At 41.9% G+C, this 25,971-nt stretch overlaps 1 protein-coding gene across 5 annotated transcripts in view; it reads left to right on the top strand.

Annotated features, from left to right (window-relative positions):
• The window catches only part of TRPC3 (transient receptor potential cation channel subfamily C member 3), a 356,160-nt gene that overhangs the window by 11,655 nt on the left and 318,534 nt on the right, over window positions 1-25,971 (top strand). Inside the window, exon 1 of one of the 5 annotated variants that reach the window (XM_075287089.1) lies at window positions 6,424-6,483. The exons of the other annotated variants lie outside the window; for them this stretch is intronic. The gene's annotated coding sequence lies outside the window, so the exon portion shown is untranslated. Of the gene's footprint in view, window positions 1-6,423; window positions 6,484-25,971 lie in introns of those variants that run through there. 5 annotated transcript variants of the gene reach the window in all.

The raw sequence follows: 25,971 nt of genomic DNA, 5'->3' as shown, positions 1-25,971 counted from the left end.
AGAGATGAGATTCTGGCCTCTATGAAAAGAGTTCATAGGGCTGCAGATTATTTGGCGGAATCCTCCTGCCATCAATTAAAAATCTCCGCCAAATCTATGGCGTTGTCTACTGCGGCCCGTAGACCCCTTTGGCTAAAGCCTTGGCGGACAGATTTTGCATCTAAAGCAGCACTCTGTGCTCTCCCCTTTGAGCCGGGAAGGGTGTCTGGCCAAAGCTTAGACGCCATTATGGAGGGATTAGCTGAAGGTAGGGGAAGGTCCCTACCTCAAGCATCCAGGGGCAGACGTGCTCCCTCTAGAGGCAGAGGTTCTTCCTCTAATTATAGACGCCCTTCCCAACAACGGCGTTTTAGATATCGCCCTAGGGGAGCTGGTCGTGGCGCTTCCAAGGAGGACACCAAGAGGAAGCCTGAGTTTTGACGTGGGGCAGCTCCCTGTGGCCCCCCTTCCTGTGGGAGGACGTCTTTCCTCCTTTTCCAGAGCATGGTTCACCCATATCCAAGACCCATGGGTGTTGAAGATCATACAACACGGGTATCACATCGACTTTCATCTTCCACCTCCAGATCGGTTCGTTTCCACCCAAACTCTTCCACCTTCTCAGCAGGCCAGTCTAGAAGCCTTGGTTGCCGAATATGTTACCAAGGGCGCCCTGGAGAAGGTACCAGCCTCAGACCTCGGTCTGGGAGTCTACTCCCCCGTCTTTCTGGTCCCCAAGTTCACCGGGGGCTGGAGGATGATAATAGATCTGAGGTACCTCAATCGGTTTATCAGGAAGAGGTCATTTCGAATGAAAACCGTGGATTCCGTGGCTGTGTTTCTTCAGCCAGGAGAGGTGATGGTTACCCTCGATTTGAAGGACGCCTATCTACATGTCCCCATTGCTCATTTCCACAGGAAGTTCCTCAGGATTGCCGTCGCTATGGCCGGCCACAGGGAGCACTATCAATTCACAGCTCTGCCATTCGGCATCACATCCGCCCCACTGGTATTCACCAAGGTGATTTCTCCGGTCGCCGCGGCCCTCAGACTTCAGGGTCTTTTCATCGTCCCTTATCTAGACGACTGGCTACTGAAAGCTCAGTCTCCTGCTGCCCTCCTCCAGCAGCTCAACCTTGCCATCAACTTCCTACAGGAGTTAGGATTATCAATTGGGAGAAGTCCGAAATCGTTCCATCCACCTGAAGAAAATTCCTCGGATTTATAGTGGATTCAGAAGCGATGCAGATCTTCCTCTCCAGTCCAAGGAAGGAAAGAATCCAAGCCAGTGCACGATTCCTATTGCGCACTCGGCAGGTAACCATCCGGACCGCCATGAGAGTCCTGGGCCTGATGTCATCCTCGGCCAGGGCGGTGCCTTGGGCTTTATGGCATTTGCGTCCCCTGCAGATGGAAGTGTTGAGAACCTGGAACAGGTCTCCACGGGGATTGCACAAGAAGATCTGCCTTTCTCCCGCTACCCGTCTTTCCCTCAGATGGTGGATACACCTGAAAGACGGAAGGTCCACGGTCCCGACAGTGTGGACCCTGTTGACAACAGATGCATCCCAGTGGGGATGGGGAGCCCATTGTCAAGACAAAACTGTACAAGGACGATGGAGATGTCCGGAGCTGGGGTCATCCAATCTCAAGGAACTCAGAGCAGTGTACCTGGCCCTAGTACACTTTGCCCCAGAATTGAAAGGCAAGTCTGTCAAAAACCGATCAGACAATATGACGGTGGTAGTCTATATAAACAAACAAGGGGGCACCAGGTCACCAACCTTGCTGAGAGAGACGAATCTCATATTTGCCTAGGCGGAGAAGAATCTGGTCCAGTTATCCGCTGTTCACATAAAGGGCTCCCTGAACATAGTAGCGGATCAGCTGAGTCAGGGTATTACCGTATCAGGAGAATGGTCTCTCAATCCAGACGTATTTCAACAGATCATCCAGAGATGGGGTCTCCCGGAGGTCGATCTTATGGCTACCCGACTCAACGCCAAGGTGGGGACCTTCTGCTCTCTGTACCAGGAGGACAATCCCTTGGCGGTGGATGCCCTGTCCATCCCATGGAGGTTCAGGCTGTTTTACATATTCCCTCCAATTCCAATCATACCGAAGGTATTGATAAAAATAAGACAGGACCAAGCCTCGGGGATAGCCATAATCCCGTTCTGGCCAAAAAGGGCTTGGTTTGCTCAGCTCATACAAATGAGTCAGGGCATATATTGGAGGCTTCCCCCACTCCCAGACCTGGTAACCCAAGGAGAGCTGAGATGCCAGGATCTGAGGAGACTCAACCTGACAGCCTGGAGATTGACCAGTCCCTATTGAGAAATAGAGGACTGTCACAAGCCGTCTTGAAGACCCTATCCAGCGCCAGAGCAGATTCGACTAACAGGAACTACCGTCGAATAGGTAACATCTTTAATGCCTGGTGTCTGCAGCATCAAGTGGACTCCACCGATCCCCCTACGGAGGCGATCCTGGACTTCCTTCAAGACGGACTAGACAGAGGTCTTGCTGCGGCCACACTCAAGGTACACGTAGCGGCCCTGTCCGCCTATCTGGGGAGGCGTTTGTCTCAGGATCCTTTAGTGAGCACCTTTATTAAAGGGGCAACTAGGCTGAGACCGGTGGTAAACACCCCTGTCCACCAATGGGACCTTATTCCGGTCCTGAACGCCCTATGTGGCCAGCCATTTGAACCTCTGGAAGAGGTCTCCCTCAAGTCGCTAACCGGCAAAATGGCGCTGCTATTGGCAGTCACACCTGCCAAACGCGTTAGTGAACTACAAGCTTTGTCCGCTGAGGAGCCATATACCACCTTTTTCTCTGACCATGTACAGCTTAGGTTCCTCCCTGGGTTTCGTCCCAAGGTGCCATCTGCTGTAAACAGGAACCAACTGATTTCCCTTCCAGTATTTTTTCCGTTCCCTTCTTCTGCTGAAGAAGAAAGATGGCACAAGCTGGATGTGGTTAGATGCCTGCAGATCTACTTGCAGCGCACTCGCCCCTTTAGGTGGACTGAAAACCTGTTGGTCAGCTACACGGGGAAAAACAAGGGCGCCAAAGCCGCCAAAGCTACAATATCCCGGTGGGTTACCGAGACTATTAGAGTCGCCTATACCGCCCAAGGGCTGTCGGCTCCATCTTTCCTTCATGCCCATTCAACCAGGGCAGTGTCCACTTCACGGGCAGAAAGAAGTGCTTTGTCTGTGGACCAAATATATGCAGCTGCCTCTTGGGCATCTGAATCCACCTTCATTCGGCATTACCGCCTGAAGGACCAAGTGGCAGATTCCACTGCCTTTGCCCAGACCAGTTTAAGTTCGGTCATGGGTTTGTCCCACCCATCTTGGGGACCTGCTTGCTATATCCCCACATTGTGCCGCTGTTGAGGACGACAGGGAATGAGTGATTATGAAGATAATCTTGTTTCCCTTAGACCTAACAGCGGCACAAGATTTCCCACCCTGGGTATCATATCTTATGTATAAAACTGTATATAAATGTAATGGAGGTACTTTTGTATTTACACGCAGAGGGGAGGTTCTTGTGCCCTCTTATAGGGCCTGCCACGCATTTGATTGGCTAATTAAATATCCGCCTGTCCTACCAGCACACAGGGGCAGAAATACCCCACATTGTGCCGCTGTTAGGACTAAGGGAAACAAGATTATCTTCATAATCACTCGTTGTCTTCAAAACAGCTTAATACTTCTTGGTACACTTGAACACAGTTTTTGAAGGGATTTGGCAGGGAGGTTGCACAAACCATCTTGGAGAACTAACCATAGATGTTTTGTGATTGTTGACTCACTTTAAATCCTTCTACCTCTACTTGTAATCCCAGAAAGACTTGATGATATTGAAAGCAGGGCTCTTTGGGGCTATCTCATCACTTCCAGGACTCTAAAGGATGGTGACACCAAATATTGATTTCATTTACATTTATATTTTGTTCATTCACTTTGTAATTTTTTAATTACAAAAAGAAACTATTAATACCTGTATATTATATATGTATATTGCAAAAATCGATAGCACCACTGAATTGTAAGGGTGACAGCTCCAGAGAACAGGCAATAGTCCCAAAAGATAAATAATCCAAAATCAAGCTGTGTGTATGTGAAGACTGAAGAATCTGCAAGTTTCCATTGCTCTCTAAGTATCATGTGATCATGTGTATCTCAGTTTGGATATCAGTGAAAACCAGTGATAGGTTGTTATGGAAACGTGGAGTAAAGCTGTGTGTATGTGACCTTGTGTAACAGTGGCATCCACAGTGCCCTGCCCTTTAAAGCTGACATACAGCAGTGAAGAAAAGTGGCTGGCTTGTTATGTAAACCTGGAGTAAAGCTGTGTGCATGTGTAGACTAAACACTTGTGAGCTTCTATTGGCTGATAAGGGACATGTGACCGTGTGTATGGCAGTTGGAATATGAGTTAAAGATTTGCAAGTTTGTATTGTGTAGTGCAGGTAATTTATTTGAAATACTGTATCTTAGGAGCGGTATGTCCTAGAGAGCTGAGACCCGGTCTAAAACCTTCCGAGACACCTGATGTATCTGTTTGCCAAATTTGGTGAGGATTGGTCCAGTCGTTTGGTTGCACCTAAAGAAAAGACAGATATACAGAAACTCATTTTTATTTATTCAAGGGACTAGCAAGAAGACCCAGCCTTGCACGGGTATATTTCATTTTTTGTTTGTGTTGCGGCCCCATAAGAATTGTTCAGTTTTGCACTGGTGAATTTTGTATATCGTTTGTGTATGTGTCCATAAGCGCCATGTTATCATGTGTATCTCATCTTGGATATCAGTGAAAAACCTGCAATCAGTTGTGACGGATACCTGAAATAAAGCTGTATGACTGTGACCTTGTGTAACAGTGTCATCTAAAGCCCCCTACCCCTTTAAAGCTGACATACAGCAGTGAAGAAAAATGTCTGGGTTGCTATGGAAACCTGGAGTAAAACTTTGTGTGGTACTCTGTGTAGAGCCGCGTATCTAATACTCCAGCGTGTGGTTTTGTGTGCAGTGGCGCGTATCTAATCCTCCAGCGTGTGGTATTGTGTGCAGAGGCATGTATTTAATCCTCCAGCATGTGGTACTGTGTGCTGAGGTGCATATCTAATCCTCCGGTGTGTGGTACTGTCTGCAGATGTGCGTATCTAATCCACCAGTGTGTGGTACTGTCTGTAGATGTGCATATCTAATCCTCCGGCGTGTGGAACTGTGCGCAGACATGCATATTTAATCCTCCAGCATGTGGAACTGTGTACAGACGCGAGTATCTAATCTTACGGCGTGTGAAACTGTGTGCAGATGCGCGTATCTAATCTTTTGGTGCGTGATACTGTGTGCTATGGCGCATATATAATCCTCCGGTGTGAGGTACTATGTGCAGAGGCGCGTATCTAATCCTCCCCGTGTGGTATTGTGTATCCTCCTGCGTGTGGTAATGTATGAAGATGCGCACATGTAAGCCTCCGGCGTGTGGTACTGTGTGCAGATGCGTGTATCTAATTCTCCGGCGTGCGATATTGTGTGCTGATGTGTGTATCTAATCCTCCGGCGTGTGATACTGTGTGCTGACGCGCATATCTAATCCTTCGGCGTGTGGAACTGTGTGCAGACGCGCATATTTAAACCTCTGCAGTGTGGAACTGTGTGCAGACATGCGTATCTAATCCTCCACCGTGTGATACTGTGTGCTGACCTGTGTATCTAATCCCCTGATGCATGTACCTCAGTTTGGATATCAGTGTTGGATTGTGTATGTGGAGTGACTGTGGTATTGTAGTTCGAATATGAGTGAAAGACTTGAAGGTTTGTATTAACTAATGGGGGAGGTCATTGTTTTTGGAATGCTGTATCTCAGCAACGGTACTTCCGAGCGAGTTGAGGCCTCTCCTTAAACTTTCCCGGACACCTGAAGTATCTGTGTGCCACATTTGGTGAAGATTGGTCCAGTCATTTGGTCACGCATAAAGAACAGACAGACAGACAGAAATTCATTTTTATAATATAGAGAGATATGTATATTGAGCAGTCCAAGTCTGGGACTTTTCACCACCTCCACCAATTCAAGTTCTAAGCATCTGTTAATAGGCGCCGCTCCACTGGTTCCAACACAATTGAAATTTTCTCTCTAGCCCTCACCATTCTGATTCCTCATCAATATATGCATAAAGATTTGATGCCTGATGTGTTATCAAAGCTCTGTAATGTCAGAAGGGCAGTGTCAGGCAGGAGTGTGTGATTCAGAGCTACAACCATAGTCAGCCAGTGTCAGAACTCAGAATCACACCCCTTGTCTGCTCCTGCCTGACACCGCCCTCCTACAGTACAGAGACTAAACAGTATATTAGAATGCATTGCTCCGGGACACTGGGGTCTAGAGAAAATTTCTCACTTTTCCAAAGTCAGTGGAGCAGCATCTATTAAACTATGTAAAGAGCTGGATTTGTTGGAGGTGGTGAAAGGTCCTCTTTAAGTAAGTCTGGTTAAAGACTTCCGGTTTTCCTGTCTTTTTTCCCTTTTGCTACTGAATGCACTTGCAATTTTCTCTAAGCCAATTCCCTTTCCCCATTGCCTGATATGTGCATAAATCCCTACTATACAGTGTGCAGTAATACCTATTTGTTCTACGGATTTGGTGCATGCAAATCTGGGAGATAGAAAAGAAGTAGGTTAATGTACTGTGAACTGCATAGTGTTCTTAGGAGAAATGACATTATTATAGCATATATTGTTATTTTGTGTCGATTCCATAACACCCGTATTTATACAGCAGAAGGATTAAAAATCGTTCAGAATTCTGGATTGCTATATTTTCCAGCAGTGAATATCTATTGTATGAGTTTCTGTAACACAATGTCCTTATTTTCTAATGTTACCCTTCTTTAGCAAGTCTGTGTTCCGACAGAAATAGCAGAATATCTGAGAATCTGTCAGACATTTACAGACCTTTTCTTTGAACCTAAGCTCTCATTGCACGGCACTTACATAGTTATTAGAAATTCATTTTGAATGGACTGAACGCTTTCTTTCACACTTCTACTGTTGAATATTGCAAGACAAAAATCCTTGAGAATGAACATCATCATATAGAAAGGTATGGCTCATATTCCCTTTCCTGAGTCTCAAAGTCTCAACACTTAGAAGCAATTGAAATGTTATGGAGTTACATTACGAGCACTCCCAAATTCTGTAAGATGCCTTTTTTTTTTTTTTTTTTTTTTTTTTGGGGGGGGGGGGACTCACTGAAAACAGGAATCTTTCTGATATATTTGTAGGACTGCAATGTAATCAAATTATCTACCTTTGCTCTGCAAGATCATGTCTATTTTATGATTCAAGTTAGCATACAGACTTGCACTTTGACTTACTCTGTAAAAACTTCACATATTGGGTGCTATTGGGTATTCTTCTCTGAATACAGAAGTCTGCTATGTCAGTGCATCTTCACTCATTCGGATTTCCGGGGGTTGTAAAGTAGTAGAAAAAAAATACTTATTTTTCCCCAAACTGCACCAGTCCTATCTACAGAAGTGTATTGCAGCTCAGCACCTTTCACATTCGCCGCACATGAACAGGAGAGGTGCTGCTTTTGGAAGAAAGCAGCCTTCTAAACCCATAACTTTTTTTATTTTTGCATTCACAGAGTCATATGAGGGGTAATCTTTGCAGAACAAATTGTTCTTCATAATGGTAACATTTATTACTCTGTGCAATGTACTGGGAAGTATGAAAAAATTCAGAATGGGTAAAAGTGGAGAAAAAGTGCATTTGTACGACTTTCTTATAGGCTTTGTTTTTACAGCATTCACTGTGCAGCCAAAAAGGCATGTCACCTATATTCTATGCTTTGGTACAGTTTTGGGGATACCAAATTCATATAGTTTGATTTACATTTTTACCCCTGAACAAAAATCCAAAATTTTGCAAAAAAAGTTTTTTCTTAAAGTCACCATATTCTGACACCCTTAACTTTTTATATTTCCATCTATGGAAATGTATAAGGTGTCTTTTGTGCGGTGCCAGGTATACTTTTTAGTTATTCCATTTTGGGGAATATTTATTGCTTTGATCAGTTTTTATTCAAATTTTTCTAAGAGGCAAAATTTTTGTTGGAGGCAAAAAAATGGTTCGGAACGTTTTAATTTTTTTCCCTCACTATTATATTCACCATAAGGATAAAATATGTTTATAATTTTATAGACGGGGCGTTTTTGAACATAGGGATTCCTAACGTGTATGTGTTTCACAGTATTTGAGTACTTTGATATAAGCCAAAATGGTGGCACTCATGTATACCCGGCCGGGAAAATGGCCCTTTGATGGGCCTGATCACAGGTATTAGTGCTGGGTCTCTGCTGTATAATACAGCAGGCTATGGTGGCTGCCAAATTTAACCCCTTCCCGCCGATGGCATTTTTTGATTTTCGTTTTTCGTTTTTGACTCCCCTCCTTCTAAACCCCATAACTTTTTTATTTCTCCGCTCCCAGAGCCATATGAGGTCTTAATTTTTGCGGGACAAATTTTTCTTGATGATGCTACCATTAATTATTCTATATAATGTACTGGGAAGCAGGAAAAAAATTCAGAATGGGGTGGATTTGAAGAAAAAATGCATTTCTGCGACTTTCTTACGGGCTTTGGTTTTACGGCGTTCACTGTGCAGCCAAAATAACATGTCCCCTATATTATGTGTTTCGGTACGGTTACAGGGATACCAAATTTATATGGTTTTATTTACATTTTGACCCCTAAAAAAAATTCCAAAACGGTGTTAAAAATTTTTTTTTCTAAAAGTCGCCATATTCCGACGGCCGTAACTTTTTTATACATAGGTGTACGGGAATGCATAGGGCGTCTTTTTTTGCGGGGCCGGGTGTACTTTTTAGTTCTACCATTTTCGGGAAATGTTATTGCTTTGATCACTTTTTATTCAAATTTTTATCAGAATCAAAACAGTGAAAAAACGGCGGTTTGGCACTTTTGACTATTTTTCCTGCTACGGCGTTTACCGAACAGGAAAAATATTTTTATAGATTTGTAGAGCGGGCGATTTCGGACGCGGGGATACCTAACATGTATATGTTTCACAGTTTTTAACTACTTTTATATGTGTTCTAGGGAAAGGGGGGCGATTTGAACTTTTAATACTTTTTATATTTTTTTATATTTTTTTTTACTTTTTTTTAAATTTTTTTTTTGCATTTATTAGACCCCCTAGGGGTGTTGAACCCCAGGGGGTCTGATCACTAATGCAATGCATTACAATGCTAATGCATTGCATTGCATTGCAAAAAATCATCATCTCTTTTGCAGGCTGCATAGACCAGCCTGCAAAAGAAAGGATTTGCAGACAAGCCTGGGAGCCTGTACAAGGCTCCCGGCTGTCATGGCAACGGGACGTCAGCCCTGGAGCATGCTCCAGGAGCCGGCGATCCCTGCCAAAATGGCGGCGCCTATGCGCCGCCGGGAAAATGGCGCCTCCGGCGCCTTTGACAGCAGCGCCGGAGGGGTTAATGCCTCCGATCGGTCCGGGGACCGATTGGAGGCATTAGAGCCGGTTGTCTACTGCTTAAAGCAGTAGACACCCGGCGGCTATGACGGCCGCCCGGCTCTCGGGCGGTCGCCATAGTTACAGACCCGACACGCGCCGTACTATTACGGCGCATGTCGGGAAGGGGTTAAATACCTGATGTCGGGAAGCAGAGAAAAATGGCAGCCACACTGAAGTAAAGCGGCTGTCATATCTGCCATGTCTCAGGACCAGTCTGATTACGGGCATACAAGTCTTTACAAGTTCCCACATTTTTCAGAACAGGAGAGCTCCCGCGCAGTGAGTTTGCATAAGTTGTTTTGTTACTATGACAGCCAGAAGCCTTATGAAGCATCCTATGGGCTTTTATCTAGATCTCCCTGCATTCGAAAAAAAGCTCTAACTTCAAATGTATAAAAGCATTTTCCTATATGGTTTTGCTGTTTCGCATTCCAAAAAATGTAAATAAAAAGTGATCAATACATCAGGCATTCCCATTAATGGTATAAATAAAAACTACATCTGGCCATGCAAAAATAGACACCTTACACAGCTCCATATACACAAAAATAAAAAAAGTTATGAATGTCAGAATATGGGAATTTTTTTCACAGTTTTGGATTTTTTTAATGTGCTAGAACATAAAAAACTATAAAAATTTGATATCACCAAAATCTGAACAACCCACAGAATACAGGTAACATTTAATTTTGTCTGCACAGTGGTCGCCATAAGAACAAACTCCACATGAAACTGCTGCAAAAACTGTTGTTTTCTAATTCCACCCCATTCCTAATTTCTTATTTCCAGCATCCCAGTAAATCATATGGAATATTAAATGGTAAAGAAATTAGCCTGGACCAACCTAAGGGTCGAACCTCTCAAATAACAATACAAATCTCCACATTCTATTGTTTAAGTGGGTGGTTCTTGTCTATCTGCTCCAGCCCAGCTCGCAGCATTTCAATGATACCTGCGGACATTCTGTTAAAAACTCTGCAGAAAAAAATGCAATGTGTTTACACTGCAGTGTTTTCCATAGCATTGTTTGGCTGTGGATCCATACATACGTCCTTAGAGCATTTTCTTGTCGGGTTGCATTAAATTTTGCTATATATTTTCAAAACTGGATAGTAATAAAAATCCCAAAACCGTCAATGAGTGTTTTCTATGATTTCAAGAGAGAAGAATGGCACAGCATGTTACACTGCTCTTCACTATTAAAATTCCAGAACTTTGCACAGACTAGCAGCTACCATTGTCCTAGTGAGAGCAATAGACATAAATGACAATATGTTTTATTTCATCGCTAACAATGTTTAACATTTCCCTTTGCTGCCCCGGTGATATAATCTTTCTAAATGGAACAGCCACACAATTATACCTAGTTATAAGGACATAGCATTTTCAGTCTAAAGCTTACATGATATACAGAATAGCTGTGAAATATATCTATATACAGATATCTTTTATATGTTTGGAAATAGACTAAATTCATAATATCTGCAATGAATAAAGTTAGTTGTCAATGTACTTTATCATTTCTCTTCTAAATGAGATCTCACAAGTGACAGCTACCAATACAGTTGTTCACATTAAGCACATTCAGGATTGACTCCAAGTGCACAGATAACTTGCTGTACATATTTCTGGGAGATACTCTGTCAGTGCATGTGCATGCTACAGTTTTTTGCTCCTTAGTCAGTTGTTACTGTTTTCACACCTTAGATGATGCACCATCTGAGTATTGTATGGTTCATTCATGCGTCAGGTGGCTTGTTGTAATGTGACCAAGGTGGCTCTCTGTAATGTCACACCAAGCGTGACAATATTTGTGACATACTCGATCTAGATAGGAAAACACTATTTAACCCCTTCCTGACATACAGTAGCAAATGGTGCCTGCTGAAGAGCATATCAGAGGTCACTTTCAATTTCAATGCTGTTTCAGCCACCCGAGCAGTTCCACCACAGCATATTTGATGGAGCTCTTTGACGGACATGTCAGCCAGGAGCCTTCTAAAGATGGCCCAGGTCTGCTACTGCAAAGTTAGTATTGAGTGCTGCTTGTGCTAACATTTTTCAATGACCGCAATACAGAATTACTGCATTGTAGCCTATGTAAAAATCAATCTAATGATTGGATAACAATCAATCTAATGATATGGATAGAAAATTGCCCCTGACACCAGAGCCTTACAAAACTTTAGACACTTGTCAGCTGAATACTCTTTTGGCCACCAGCCCCACACACATACACTCTTGGCCATTCTGAACAGGAAGAGAAGAAAGTTGCTTTGAGATTCCTCTGGAAGCAGCTTATCTCTTCGAGAACAAAACTGCCCAGTCCTTATCTCCCCACCATCTCCTGATCCTTATCTCCCCAAAATTATATGTCCAAATACCCAATTTTAATAGGTTCAATACACATCCAATGTAAATGGCCATCTTAAACCCCTTAACATTATGCACAATACTAACACGTCACTAAGTGATTAGTTATACAGAGGTATTGCATTCTATTTTACAGGGGATAAAGCATACTCATGTTTCAAGGTAAGTGAAAAAGTTTTTAAAAATATAAAAAAAGAAATAATAGGTGTAAAAATCCCTTTCCATATTTCAAAACTAATGAACACACAAATAAACCAAACATCTTATTTATTGCCATATGTGTCTAAAATATTGTTATTTATCCCATACAGTCAACACTGTAAAAAAAAAAAAACTACTACAATGCGCAAATAAATTCAGTAATAGTGGTAAAACATAATTGGTATTGCTGAAATCGAAACGGCATGCCAGAAAAAGTTACCATGTAGTTTTTATTGCAGAATGAATACCATAAAAACAAAACACAAAAAAATAATGAGAATTGTATGTTTTATGCAGACACCAAAAAAATTAATAAAAACTAATTAAAACATTATATGTACCCCAAATGGTTTCCACCAAAAATACAGCTCACCCTGCAAAAAATAAGCACACATATGACTTTGGCCAAAGAAAAATAATAAAGTTATGAATTTTGGATGGAGAAGATGGAAAATATGAAAAAGCTACCCAGCCTTAATGTCCAAACTAAGGTAAGTCCTTAAAGCGGTTGACTAGGGATTGGACAAATTACAGAGGAGGCTGGGAAAGGTAAATTAAAAAAATATCGTACTCATTTGTCCTTTGCACTCTGGTGTCTGCTCCCGCTCGCTAGGCACATGTTGTGCATTTGTCATTGGAATGCTGTTGTTAGGATGGGGTCCCGCAGGTTTTCCTTCAGGCCCACAGCGCCACCTGCGGGTCGATCCAGCTCTCGTCCTCGGTGTCGGACGATGAGGTTTGTAGAGTCTAAGTCCAGTGTTTGGCCTACTGAGCATGCTCGGACTTTTTGGAGACGCTCTGAGGCTAAGTCCCATTCTCTTCCTCCTGAGCATGCTCAGACATTTTGGAGGCACTCAGAGGCTAAGTCCCATTCGGCCCATACTGGGCATGCCCAGTGAGGTTATGGCCACTGCCCTTTATATGGTGTGAGCCGACACCAGCCGGGTGCTCACACTTTGACTATTAACTTTGAGACAGGAGGTCAGGGCTAGGTTCCTGTGAAAGGCAGGTTGTCAGTTCAGGAATTCTAGGTAGGATTCTTGGGTACTGATGGTAGGGAACTAATTAGCCTGATTGAACTGTCCAGTAGTATTGCAGCTCCAAAGCTGTTTGTGGAGCCCTTTGTGTTGTTGACCAGGGGTGACATTTAACCCTTGGCAGCCTTTGCTGCAGCCTATACTCAGGTGCCATTCCCCAGTAAGTTACTGGTGAACCATTGTTGCCACCGGTTCACATTAAAGCTGCACAAATACCTTTGCCCAGTGAAGCCAACTGGTGTAAGCCTCCTTGCAGTCTGTTCACATTGGGAGCTGCGCAGACACATTCACCCAGTGAAGTTAACTGGTGAACGTGTGTTGCTCCCTGTACACACTAGAGCCGCACAGACATACTGCTGCTCTGCTTAGGCAAACGGCCGCCCTCCTAGGGCTTGCGGACCTCGACTGCAGCCACTACTGCAGTCAAGAGGTTCTGTCAAGTTATAATTTATATATATAAACAGAACCGTAACAGCCGTGTGCTGCAGGTGCCGGCTGAGGCTATTCAGTGGCTGCAGGATGTCACTGATGTATGTCCAGCTACCTATGAGGTGTCACATGTGGCTTTGGACTTCCGGTGGCATATGCATGGCACGCTCATGGGACAAGCAACTATGAATTTATTTATTATGTTACACTTTCCTTGACCTCATCTGTGATTTGTCCAATTCCAAGATAATCCCTTTAAGTGGTTAGAAGTGTTCTATTTTTCTACCTCTCTGTCTGCGAGGCAGAATTACTAGTAGTTAGATAAGATATATTGTAGGTTTTTAATTGAATTTGAGACATTCTTTCAGACAGGTCCATTACCCAATAGTGAACATTAAGTAATTTTCTAACTACTACATAGAATTTAGTGCAAAGTGAAGAAGATTCCCATTTAGGCTGTCTTCCCTGAAATGAAAATCACGTAGTTGTTTGTCAGTGGGTTTTTTAAAAAAATCATTCCTCTACCCTAAAAATCATTCCTTTGCCATAGCAGTCCCTTACTGCATAATCAGAGCAGTCTATACTATAAGTGGCATCCATTCATGTTGAAGCTGTATTGGGGAACTTCATCATTTGACTAGATTGTCATGATTTGGAAGTCTAATCTTCAAGTATGAGAGTATATTGGAGGAGAATTAATGTTCTCAGACTCTAAAGACTGTGAATGAAAATTGATTTGAATAAGGAATAAATTCCTTTTGACAGCCGTTGTGATGTCTAGAACCACTTGGTTTCCTTGAAAATGAAAATTCACCTAGACAAAAACATGGCAATTCTCAGGTTTTAGTTACACACATTTTCAAAAATGTACACATTCACTAATACATATACAGTATATATATATATATATATATATATATATATATATATATATATATATATATATTGTATACTTCATCATGCATAGAGATTTTCTGTCATCTATACTATGTTTGCACTGCACTTAGGATAACTGAAGTGCTATTTTTTGCTTAATTGCTTTGCACTGATTTGTTTGAACCAAACAGATCCGAACTGAATCTGCTATTATTATACTCCAGAGTATAAGTAGAAGCCCAATGGAAGTGAGAAAACATAAAAAACAGTATTATACACTTCTCCTGGGCTCCGCCGTGACTCCCTCTTCTTTTTCGGTCTTCTGACTGATGTCAGAGACCACTGAGGCTTGTGATTGGGCCTCACTGGTCACGTCGGTGACGTGGTGTATGTTTGATCACCTGCTATGAGCTTGAAGGTTCTACAAGGTACCGTATTTTTCGGACTATAAGACGCACCGGACCATAAGACGCACTAAGGTTTTAGAGGAGGAAAATAGGGAAAAAAAAAATTTTAAGGAAAAAAAATTGGTGAAATATTTAATAACCTAATAATATAATATTTCACCAATGTAAATAGAACCGGGGGCTTTCGGACACAGGGATACCAAATGTGTATGTGTTTCACAGTAATGTTTTTGTTTTATATGTATTCTAGGGATATGGGGGTGATTTGAACATATCTATCTAATCTATCTATCTATCTATCTATCTGTCTGTCTGTCTGTCTGTCTATCTATCTATCTATCTAATCTCATCCATGGATGGAAAGAGACACCCTGCAGTGAAGCTATGCAAGACGCGAAAAAGGGGCGGGCCAGACGGGTGAAGGAGGTGTGGTTTTCTAAGGAAACTTGAAAACACGCCTCCTTCTCCCGTCTGGCCCACCCCTCCTTCACTGCCTCTCAGATCTTACTCCTGCAATGAAGCCACACAGGCAGGGAAGTAGGGGCGTGCCAGACGGGTGAAGGAGGCGTGGTTTCAAGCTTGCCGAGAAAACCACGCCTCCTCCTCCCGTTTGGCCCGCCCCTCCTTCCCTGTCTGTGTGGCTTCATTGCACGAGCCAGATCTGAGAGGCAGTGAAGGAGGGGCGGGCCAGACGGGAGAAGGAGGCGTGGTTTTCTCGGCAAGCTTGAAACCACGCTTCCTTCACCTGTCTGGCCCGCCCCTACTTCCCTGCCTCTCATATCTCGCTCCTGCAAACACGCGACACAGACAGGGAAGGAGGGGCAGAGCAGGCAGGCACCGTGCTGCTCTCCTTTTGATTCTCATAGACAGGACACAGACGCTGCACGCTGCATTCGGACTATAAGACGCACACACATTTTCCTCCCATATTGGGAGGAAAAAAAGTGCGTCTTATAGTCCGAAAAATACGGTATAAGTCTAAGGCTCCATGTTGTAGAAATGCAGTGTGTTTTGTTGGCAATTTTGCTACTTTTTTTTTTTTTTTGGTGCCAAAATCAGGAGTGGATTTATATTTTCCAGGAAGCACTGTATATTTTTTCAGGTTTTTAAGGTGCCTGGAGCCAAAGATGTCAAGTCACAGCTTGAGAAGGAGTTCAGATGAAAGAGACGAGAAATGTGAACGATCATAGTGAGAGATGTCACCTGTAAGTCACAACATTGTTCCTGTACTATATTTACTTAAATGGTCTTCACAGTATCTACCACTATATGGCCATTTTATTGTGATAGTATTGGTATACCTGAACTGGGGGCCCACTTGGATGTGTTTGTCCCCACTGTGCTTAACCCCTAACTACGCTTCTGGCATGACATAAATAATCGCCATTCATTTAGTAGGTAACATGCCCGATTCATTTAGGTCATAATCGCCCAGCCCTAGTACTTAGTATTTAATGTTCAGTGTAATGTTATGGTCTGTCAATGCTGAAGGAACAGCATTGCATGTTCTGAAATGACTTTCATATCCTGAGGTTTTGAAATACTAATGCATTATAAACTAGTAAGGAATAACTTTCAAAAGCAATTCTTCCAAGGTGCTATGCATTTCTAATAGACATTAATCTGCTTAGTCACTTACTGAATTTTCCTGACGCTCATTTCCTAGTTTATAGTGACAGCTCTATTAAAACCTGTATCTTGTTACCACCGAGTTTGAAATAATCAATTACATTTTATTTGTCATGAAATATTTATGTGCTTGAGCAGCAATGACTGAAAGAGATCACAGAGATCTCCTTAAATGAACAGCAAATAACTGTATTTCACTCACAAGCATCCTAAATATCAATTTTTAGTTTTTGCGAAGTTAATTGATTCTAATATAATCCATTCCAGAAGGCAGCAAAGATACAAATGGCATTGCTTTCAGGGATATATTTTCTGAAATGAGATTTTTTTTGGCCTGAAGCTCAAATTTTGAGTGAAAATGTGCTGTGTTACCAGTTAGATCAGATTTAAAGGTGTGGAATATATATATATATATATATATATATATATATTAGTTTTTGGCGAAGGAGTTGGTGACTTTCAAGTGATACTTCTAAAATGCCAAAAACAGTAGTGCTGTGAAGAAAATCAGACTCACAAAATCACAATTGCAGCTCTTCACTTCAATTCCCCCAGTTCCCCAGCAATGTAGGATAGAGGTTGCCATTAGTCATTTACCCACTTGACTACTTTCCCAGCTGAGCAGATGCTGTATGTGTTAAAGGGGTTGTCCGGGATAGGTAGAAATCACTAATCTAAACACCCTCCCCTCACCTACATTTTAAATTACATAATTCAGCATAAATATTTCATTACTCATATAATTGTCTGATTATTTTCTGATGATTCGGTTACGATTTGTTCCCCCCCCCATATTCCCCCCCTCCACACCCCCATCATACTTACGTGTCTTCCTTCCAGACTTCCTTCTGCAGGGAAGAGCGCCTTCTCCTTCTGTGATGTCTGCAAAACAGCTGGAATTCCAGCTTTGCGCTGTAGCCAACACTCCATCTTTATTGTGCAAGCGTGGGAACCTGAAGGAATCCCCTGCACAGAAGAGATGTGCTGGCTACAGCACAGTGCCGGGACTGCTGCACAGTTTCTGGCAGAGTCAATGAAGAAGAGGAACCATTTCCCACAGAAAGAAGCCTGGACAGGAAGAAGACAGGTAAGTATAATGGGGTAGGGGGGTGGCTGAGTTAGTTGGGATGGGCTAGTAGTAGGCGGAGTAGCTAGGGAGACAGGGAGGGAGTCTTAGAGAGAGAGGGGGAAGAATGAGAGGGAGATATTGTGAGAGCCTACAACTACTATAATGCATTGCAAATGTACTGCGAGAAAAACCATGGCAGCAGCGCATCACGGTCCTTCCCGCAGCACTTTGCACAGAAAGTTTGCAAAGGTTTCCTCTGTGGACTTTCTGCTGCAATTATACCTATAGGGAAACCGCTGCCATTTCCGTACGTATAGTTGACATGCTATGATTTCCAAAACAGCAACAGTTTGGGAAATCACAGCCTTTCCGCCACACTATTTTACCACACAGTGGGGATGGGATTATTTTTTGTTACCCAATCCAGTCATGTGTTTTTAATGGGCCATGAAACGGATGTGAATATGTTTTGACGGACATTAAAAACTGTCCCATTCACTTGTATTGGTCCATCTATCTGTGAAAAATTGTTCTATTTTTTATAGGCCATTAAAGTGGTTTGTTAAAAGAAACAGACATGTGTTTGTCCCCATTGACTCTCATTGTTCTTAAAATGGATGTCAAGAAAACGTTGGTTAGATGTCCAGTTTTCATATTTGTGTCCATGGCGCCTAAATAATGTAGTTCTAAATGCTCTTCAGTTTACTAGGCACTGTAGAATATAAAAGATTATAGGAGAAGTTTGACCTTGCTATGACCTTTAGTGGTGGTACATATCTTAAATTTGCTGATATTTGGAACATGAAGGCATGAAGACAAATCCGTTTATACCAAACCAGTTCCAGGTTCAGACCCGTTAATGAAGATGTAGGATACTTATGTATAATTTGTTTTAGAACTTAATTTATAGGATATTGTGTTCCTTACATATTGAATCTTTGTTTTGACAGAATAGTTCAGCCATAGAAACAAACATACAATACTGTATATACTATATACAATAAATTGAAAATTCTTATCATGTTTGAAAGCTAAAATTAATATTTTATTGCACGTTCATTTTCAGATTCACGTTCAGATTCAATACTGCTCTGTTTTTTTTTGTTTTTTTTTAATGGTGCAGTTTTTGAACATTATTGTTTCCAGGAGGCTCAGCTTAAAAAAAAACAAAAAAAAAAAAAAGAAAAGAATACATTCAATGCTTGACTGAATATTGGTTCAAAGATACTGAAATGTTCTTGCCCTTTAAATTATTTTGTTGTTTTTGTTAGTGAATATGACTGTTACAGGCGACAGATTGGACGCAGGCCGCTCAGCTGCTCAGGGTTGAAGCTCTTTTCCAAGTCAGCCTTAGTAACATATTTTGTTTTATAAAGGGCAAAAACCAATTGCAGTTTCATTACATGACTGTAAGAATACTCATATTTCCTGACCTCTTGATACCACAAGCTTATAAATTGCATACCTAATATAATTTTATCCCTGCACTTCTCAGAGTATAGTTACAATTTAAATATCATAAATCTACTTTACTTTACTCTAATAATTTTATATAATTTTTAGGAGTATTAACATAACGTTTATTGGCTCCCTTTGAAAGCACTGGACATATTTATGGAAATCTGATTTTTTTTTTTTTTTTTTTGCTGAAAGCTTAACATATTAATACCCAAATAATCCTGGTGTTATACAGCAAGCTTGTGTTTAGCTGTTTTAATGACAAGACAAAAGGCAAACATATGTATTCTATATTATTATTATTCTGTACATATTGCCATATGTATTCTATATTTAAAGGGATATATCCTTTTATCACCTCTTATATTTATGCCTAGTGTTCATGTTAATCTGCAGGAAAACCTTATTTTTACATTGTGTACTTAGAACACTAGTTAATATAAATAGAATGTCATAAAAAATCATTTGGACAGCTCAATTCACACATAAATGCATTCAATTTGTACTATTCCCGTAGGAATTAACAGAAAGTGACATATGCCCAAACATTTTCTTTATTCCTTTTCATAAATTCTTTATAGTAATAGTTTTGTTAAAGAAATACAAGGGGATAGGAGGGGAATGTGCAAACAAAAAGGGAAAAGGTTTAGAGATTATAATATTAGATCCCAAAGCAGAAGAAGGTGAACTAATAATAAAAAGTAACTACTAAACTAGTAACCTACAGTACATTAAAGGGAGAAGGCTTTCACCCCTCTGCTTCAGGGGTTCCAATGCCATAGGCTCTACGTTTCATATTTGGTGGTCCTGCCCTCATGCCCATCACTTTTGGACAGCCATACATAGAATGATTCAACATTTCTTTCAATAGTCCTTTCTGATGTGAGCCCCATTTTCCTTCTTAGCCTCACACCCGTGAGCCTCAAATATGCTCAGCTTAACCTATTATCCTGATGGCCGCCAGAATCCATATCACTTTCAATTGGAGGAAACATTTTCTCTCATTGATTGACATTATTCGAAGAGTTGATACTGTTATGAACTATGAAAAAATGCCTCTGATACCTGCCCACTTTTCGATAAGATTTGGATACCCTGGACTAACATCTCGCACCTCTAATGAGGTGAAGTAAGGCGGCACTATGAGGAGGGATGGCATAGAGGGGCGCTGGTCAGCATGTGTCCCGTCAGGTACATAGTTCTGCAGGTTCTGGCCTGCTTGTGTTATCCTGAGTGAAGAAGAGGAGACGACGGCTGCATCAAAGGATTGTAGGTAAGTGTAGGTTTTTTAGGGGAATTAGGGAGCAATATATATATATATATATATATATATATATATATATATATATATATAGGGTGGTTATTTATAAAAGGGGCATTAGGGGACATTATTAATAGAAGGAGGCATCATTTATTTATAAGAGTCATTAGGGGAGCGATATTTATGATAGGTGGAATCAGGAGCAAAATATAAGGCGGCAATTAATTAAATCACTTTTTTAATATGAGATCGGGAAGAAAATACCACTGGAAGAAAATACTGGAGCTGCAGGATTGGAACATGCTGGGAGACACTGGAGCACCTTCTCTGGCCTCATATTAAAAAAAGTGGTTATCCTGGACAACCCCATTAAGTTGGCAATTTGGCTTTATTAACCCCTTCCCGCCGATGGCATTTTTTGATTTTCGTTTTTCGTTTTTGACTCCCCTCCTTCTAAACCCCATAACTTTTTTATTTCTCCGCTCCCAGAGTCATGTGAGGTCTTAATTTTTGCGGGACAATTTTTTCTTCATGATGCCACCATTAATTATTCTATATAATGTACTGGGAAGCAGGAAAAAAATTCAGAATGGGCTGGATTTGAAGAAAAAATGCATTTCTGCGACTTTCTTACGGGCTTTGGTTTTATGGCGTTCACTGTGCAGCCAAAATGACATGTCCCCTATATTCTGTGTTTCGGTACGGTTCCAGGGATACCAAATTTATATGGTTTTATTTACATTTTGACCCCTAAAAAAATTTCCAAAACGGTGTTAAAAAAATTTTTTTTCTAAAAGTCGCCATATTCCGACGGCCGTAACTTTTTTATACATAGGTGTACAGGGATGAATAGGGCGTCTTTTTTTGCGGGGCCGGGTGTACTTTTTAATTCTACCATTTTCGGGAAATGTTATTGCTTTGATCACTTTTTATTCAAATTTTTAGCAGAATTAAAACAGTGAAAAAACGGCGGTTTGGCACTTTTGACTATTTTTCCTGCTACGGCGTTTACCGAACAGGAAAAATATTTGTATAGATTTGTAGAGCGGGCGATTTCGGACGCGGGGATACCTAACATGTATATGTTTCACAGTTTTTAACTACTTTTATATCTGTTCTAGGGAAAGGGGGGTGATTTGAACTTTTAATACTTTTTATATTTTTTTATATTTTTTTTTACTTTTTTTTTTATTTTTTTTTTTGCATTTATTAGACCCCCTAGGGGTGTTGAACCCCAGGGGGTCTGATCACTAATGCAATGCATTACAATGCTAATGCATTGCAATGCATTGCAAAAAAGCATCATCTCTTTTGCAGGCTGTATACATCAGCCTGCAAAAGAGAGAATTTGCAGACCGGCTGGGAGCCTTTAACAAGGCTCCCGGCTGTCATGGCAACGGGGGGTCGGCCCTGGAGCATGCTCCAGGAGCCGGCGATCCCTGCCAAAATGGCGGCCGGGAAAATGGCGCCTCCGGCGCCTTTGACAGCAGCGCCGGAGGAGTTAATGCCTCCGATCGGTCCGGGGACCGATCGGAGGCATTAGAGACGGTTGTCTACTGCTTGAAGAAGTAGACACCCGGCGGCTATGACGGCCGCCCGGCTCCCGGGCGGTCGCCATAGTTACAGACCCGACACGTGCCGTACTATTACGGCGCATGTCGGGAAGGGGTTAAAGGGGTTTTCCAGATCATTTTTATTGATGATCTATCCTTGGGACAGATTATAAGAGATCATTAGACCCCCTCGGATCAGCAGTTTGAAGGTGCTATGGCGCCTTAATCGTGTGATGTACTTCCAGTCTTGTCACATAGATGTGTATAGGACGAGGCTGTAGTTACATTACATGGTCAATAGGAGATGAATGACACTTTGTAAACAGAGAAGCCATCACAGCACTTACAAGGTACTACAGTTCATTCACACAGCTGATAAGTGGGGGTCCTGGGTTTTTGAGCCCCTTTGATTTTTTTTTATTTTTTATTGCTAACCTGGAAAACTTTTTAATTAGCGAACACCTGAGGCATTAATAAGGGGCACTATTTATACAGGGGATACATGGGTGCATTATTAATTGGGAGTATTATTAATTATGGGGGGTTATATAATATCATATATTTTATAAATGGGGAAGCAGCAGGATGGGAGCTTTGTGTAAGTGAGGACAATGTGGGTCAGGTGCCTGGAAAAGTGAGGAGCCAAAGATGTCTGTGCTGCAAACTTTACAGAGACAAGTCACAGCTAGAAGAAGTGGTCATGGCGGTCCAAAGGAAAGAGAAGGGAAAACTGAACAATAAGTCACAGATGTCTCTTGTTAGTCATAAAATGTTATTGCACTGTATTCACCTAAATGATGGAGGATAAATACTTGATTGATGGGGGCTGTCTGCTAAGACCCCGCTGGGCCTTAAATTTATTTTTTTTTCTCCCCCTCTTGGAATTCAGCCTGATTGCAGCCAGGCTGAATATAGGTATGTTGCTTGGTGGATGGACGAACCCGCGTGGCTCCCATCCTCCTCGATGAGAGTGCCAAAGATAGCCAAAGTACAATACTGAGTTATCTGCGCACTCCTATTAAAGAGAATGGACACCACGTGGGCTCTTCCATCCACCAAGAAGATAATGTGTGAAGTTATTTTCATTTGTTAATGCCGTGTTGTTGATCTGATATTGAAGTAAAACAGTAAGAAGAATTCTTAGAAACAGTTGTATAATGTTGTATATTGTGTACAGTATATTGTGCGACAATAGCAGCATGTGAAGCTCGTAGCATGTAAACTCTATTTTTTTTTTTGTGGGTGGGGGGAGGTCTCTATCTATAGTCTGCCTCAGGCAGCAAAGAGGCTAGGTTCACCCCTGGTACTTAGCATTAGTTATTTTAAACTCTTTTACCTGCATTGTGTTTTTTACTGACTTTCGTTGTTATATAATAAACCTGCATACATTTCTGTTATTTCACACTTTTACACTTGTATTACGCCTTCTTTTTGCTTGGACTGTCTTTGATCATTGAGATTTTCAATAAATACTTTTAAAACTAAAGGGAGAACGCCGTCTAGACCCTAAAGTGTTGTTAGTATGGTACACGTGCCCTTCATATGTTTATATAAGGATTCCACACTGCATATAAAGAAAGGACGGACAGTTTCTCAAAGGGAACAATCTTACCAGAAAGCCAATTGAACAATACGATCTTCTGGTTCTAAAAGAAAGTAGCAATCTCAACCTATACTCACCCTTAAAAACACGCTGGACTTGAAAAGGTCAGTCCTGAAGAATTATTGTAAGGGAATTGCTTGGACAGCAATTCCCCAGTAACTGTTTGAACCCTGAGACGGGACACAAGAGACAGTGAGCCCTAAGCTGAAGCCCCAACTTTCCTTTCCTATTGCCAGGCCCTATCCTATGTAATAGATGGCAACCACGAAGACAGTCCTTTCCTGTATAGGTGAGACACAAAACGCAGACAAGACGGACAACAACAAAGGGAGGTCAGCTAGCCAAGGGTCAGTAACAGTCGAGCGATGCAGTGCGCCAAAACGGAGTCCAAAGAATAGTCAGAGAGGAAAGCCAAAGGTCAAGGATAATAAAGCAAGCAAAATAGTGACAGTACGGAGCGAGTATGCACAAGGAAATAGCAAGCACTGGTGTGAATGAGAGCCAAGGTTAAAGAGGACCTTTCACCATATCCGGGCACATGCAGTGTTATATACTGCCAGAAAGCTGACAGTGCGCTGAATTCAGCGCACTGTCGGCTTTCCCGATCTGTGCCCGGTGTAAAGCGCTATCGGTCCCGGTACCGTAGAGCTTTACAGTCAGAAGGGCGTTTCTGACCATTAGCCAGGAACGTCCTTCTGCCTCGCGGCGCCTATCGCGCTGTGCTGTGGAGCGGTGAGGAACGCCCCCTCCCTCTCCTGATAATGCTAGTCTACGGACAAGCTGTGTGAGCAGAGGGAGGGGGCGTTCCTCCCGGCTCCACAGCACAGCGCGATAGGCGCCGCGAGGCAGAAGGACGTTCCTGGCTAATGGTCAGAAACGCCCTTCTGACCATAGAAGAGCTACGGTACCGGGCCGTAAGCTCTTCACACCGGGCACAGATCGGGAAAGCCGACAGTGCGCAGAATTCATCGCACTGTCAGCTTTCTGGCAGTATATAGAACTGCCTGTGCCCAAAAGTGGTGAAAGGTCCTCTTTAAATTGGGAGGAAGAACCCGCCCATGGAGTTCACAGGAAGGCAGCTGTCAATCACAGGGCAAGGCCAAATTAACCATTAGAGGAGCAGAGACAAACAAGGGCAGAAGACGGGTGTGGTGCAACTACAATCTCAGAACTAGAGCCATGTTCACACAGTGCGACCAAAAACTTTAAGCCATGAACCAAACTGCACACACCTCCTGCGCCGCAGCACGTGAGCAGAGGGTGGCGCAGAGACCCGAACAGGCAGAGATGTTACAATTACACTCTCAAAATCTCGCTGACCTCTCTGTCGTATATCACCCAGAGTGTTTCATCCCCTCTTTAGGGGATTCAGGATATGTTACAAATTCTTCTTTCAGAGGATCAGGGGGCTCAACCTCAAAGTTGTTCAGGGAGACAGGTGCTACTCATAGTGGTGAGTGTACAAACTACAGGTGCACCTGGGAGAACATACAAATGGCATGTCAATATTGCAAGACATCAATACTACCCTCTGATAAAATGTACAGCAAATGTTAATATGTTCAAACATAGCTAAAATACACAGGTAGAGTCAGAGAGTGGAAGCTGGTGTGGAGACTCACAGATATCCCACTCAATGTGAGGACAGCTATAGGTTCAGCTTTAAGAGATTGTTTCATATTAGTAAATAGGAGGTCACGTGTCAGCTGTCGGATTGTACAGAAAACTTATAAATTATGTATTCTAAAAGGGTAGCGCCTTTACTGAATATTCATGAGCAGACATTTTGATTAAGATACATAAATGAAAATCAGGAGGATCATTCACAGGATCACTGTGAGTTATAAGAAGACAGTAACCTTCTCATACTGCCGAATATATTTATTATATAATTCTGATTTATTAAAAAGATAGAAAAAGAACATTTTGGTGACAGATAATCATATGCATTGTGCTAACCCAAATTCCTATTGAATACGTTGAATATACTGCCAGTTTAATTAAAAGTTAGCTTTTGCAACTTAGTTTTCAGTGTCCTCTACAAGAAAGTAGTGAGTCAGAGCACAGCACACTTCTGATTATCTTGGGCTGTGACGTTAACATTAATTGATCACTGGGATATTATGCCGTGTGCATATAAAGCGCCTTCCTGATTGTTGTCAGTCTGTGGAAGTGAATGGTAAATAGCAAAATCTATCATCAAAAAGATATTAATCATGTTAAATGCCGTCCTCTAAAGACCTTGTTCCATAATGGCTCCGTTTTATGATATTTTCTGTGTTTTCTTGTAATAAGAGCATCATGTACTGTCCTTATTTTTAGCTTTTTCCTCCACGTCAGATTCCTCCTTTTATACAGGATTTTACTTGTCCTTCTACTAAAAAATAATAGGTTCCCTAATGAGCCTCCATCTTCTAGGAGACCTTTAGTTGTATGAAAGCAGTTAGGATAAACTCATAAATGGTATTGTGAACGTTTTTATCTGAAGTTAAGATAACATTTGTCCTTAAGAC

This window comes from Leptodactylus fuscus, chromosome 1 (genome assembly GCF_031893055.1).
Source record: "Leptodactylus fuscus isolate aLepFus1 chromosome 1, aLepFus1.hap2, whole genome shotgun sequence".
In the NCBI taxonomy this organism is placed as follows: Eukaryota; Metazoa; Chordata; class Amphibia; order Anura; family Leptodactylidae; genus Leptodactylus; species Leptodactylus fuscus.
Note: the sequence above shows the minus strand (reverse complement) of the source record. Positions and strands in the feature narration are given on the sequence as shown.